Source organism: Heliconius melpomene, chromosome 1, assembly GCF_056956725.1.
Source record: "Heliconius melpomene rosina isolate 202511_hmr_F chromosome 1, ASM5695672v1, whole genome shotgun sequence".
Lineage (NCBI taxonomy): Eukaryota > Metazoa > Arthropoda > Insecta > Lepidoptera > Nymphalidae > Heliconius > Heliconius melpomene.
This window is the reverse complement of record NC_140389.1, coordinates 9,802,857-9,805,247: the sequence shown is the minus strand read 5'-3', so window position 1 is coordinate 9,805,247 and position 2,391 is coordinate 9,802,857.

Here is a 2,391-nt window from a genome sequence, read left to right as displayed (position 1 = left end):
CGTGATTGTTTTATTTCCCTATATACTCCTAGATACTTCTGAAGACAAAAAATAAATAAAAAGAGAAACGTCAATCGGCATAATATTGGTCTTCCTTTTTTTTATTTGGTCAATTACAAATAGATATACTATTGTAGACAGTACAGAAATTGAAATCTTATTCAGGGATATAATTATTTGGATAAAACTAACAATAAAACTGGACTGGATCTTGCTCGGCAAAAAAATTTAATTCAAATAAGTGATCATTTTTTTATAATATATAAAAAAATTGCAAATATTCTTTATATAATTCTTAATTGTAATTAATAAGAACTTTAAACTAAAGCTAAAAATATCCAATATCCAAAATTAACAGAGTCTTAATACTAGGTTCCCTCTGTGAAGTGAAGTGAAGCTAAATAAAAAAAAAGTAAACGGAACGTTTTGTGTTTATTTCAATTATAATGTTTAAATTTGAAAAAGCTGTAGAATTATATAGGAAATACGTAGATATATACACATGTGTTAAAAATTTTAATATCGTCGAAGCTTTGGCGCTTTTTCACAAACATTCCAGAGCAGTAATTACATTCATTAGTGCAGGTCCGCGGGTCACGAACCGGTTCACGTTGTGCGCTCAGCCGTCACTAGATGGCAGTGAGAACTTCGTTCTTACTTCCCTCCGGCTAAATATACTTAAATAAATATACTTAATTATTACTTAAATTGTTATTGTTTTAATATTTAAAAGATTGATATTAAATTAATTTATAGTAACAATCATGCCGTAAAATGTGATATTTATAAGATTTTCTTTTAGAGGCCAATCGTGGCATACGGCAATAAACAAACGCGACTGGTTGTGGGTTCGATCCCCACTCGATGAAATGAAATATTTACCTAAATTTATATTTCTATTTTTCGCTGTAGTGTCGAGGCAAAGCTTCCAGAATTCGGCGTAAAGTGGAATAGAGTGCCTGTCCCTCTGCCTTCCCTGCTGTGTGCGGGATACAGCGTGAAGCTGATTATAAGACTTTCTTGAATGTCAGTCAGTGTAAGTTTATTGGTCATAAAAGATCATCTTTTTATATAGGTAGGTATAATCATATTTCATATTTTGTTCAACTATTTAAATGTAAATGTAAGTTTGTTACGCTTTTACGCAAAAACTAACTTTAAGCGGGCGAAGCAGCTCTAGAAACTCTGATACAAATATGAAAACACGAATACTTTCGTAGACTAACGTATATTTAACATGGTTATTGTCATGAATTTTATAATATGTACATTATAAAGGCTTTCGGTATAGAAATATATAATAAAAAATTATCACCTATTTACGCGGTAGATAGGTTTTTTTAATACCACTCAGAAGAACGCCACCTATATGACAAGTGGATTTAGTTGATTGGTAAAATAATTTGCAATAATATATACGGCTGATAAGGTATTCCAAATAGACGTAAAATAAAAAACACTGTGAAATAGAGTGTAATATTGTTTACCCTATTCCTTAAAATACGTATAAAACTAGAATATCATGCTTTATAGTTTTTAATAGTTGTTACTAACAAAACCAATGCAATTATAAAAATATATATCTATGTAATTTAAATAAACACGCATGTAAGTGATAATAATTACAAAAAACAAAAAGTTTTCACTTAACATTTGCCTTTATAGCCGGCGCGGCGCACAATCACTGATTTACGTCGGAGACAAAGTGTGACAGATTGCGAAATGGTAACAAATTAGAGAGACACGAGCCGCAATTATGCAAAGCGACTATAGAGTTATCTAGGAAAACAACGGCACCCCACACCACGCCAACTATTCAATTAAAATGAAACAGTGGCGAGGCGACATTCGAGTCACATAGAGGAAGGGTCGTCCTCAGCCTCGTCCTCGTCTCCATCAAATTACTTCGGCGCGTGGCCACATTACTAGGACAAATTTCATCTCCCGAGGGCCCCGGACCGGAGGGATGCAACGCTAATCTAATCTGGATTGTAGCTAATAAATGTTGTAGCTAGTGATGTGGCTGCAGGAATTTATTGCTTGTAAAACTGTTTCCAATCGTAGAAATTGTTGGAGTGACGCCGTACTTTCGACATGGTCTGATTGAATTTGCCATCTCACTGGTTTTCTCGTTTTATTTTGAAGTAATCTCTTATGGAGTATATGATTTGGTTATAATTGAAATATTGTACATTTAAGATATAATGGAGTACATAAAATGTAAATAATAGGTATTGTGTAAATTTATATGTGAGAACAAGAAAGACATTAATTTGATTGTGAATTGTTAATTACTGAAGCATTAAAAACTTAAGTCAAGTAAATATTTAGGTATTTATACGTTTTATACTTAAAAAATATTTTTTTTAGCTTCACGCTGTATCTCATACA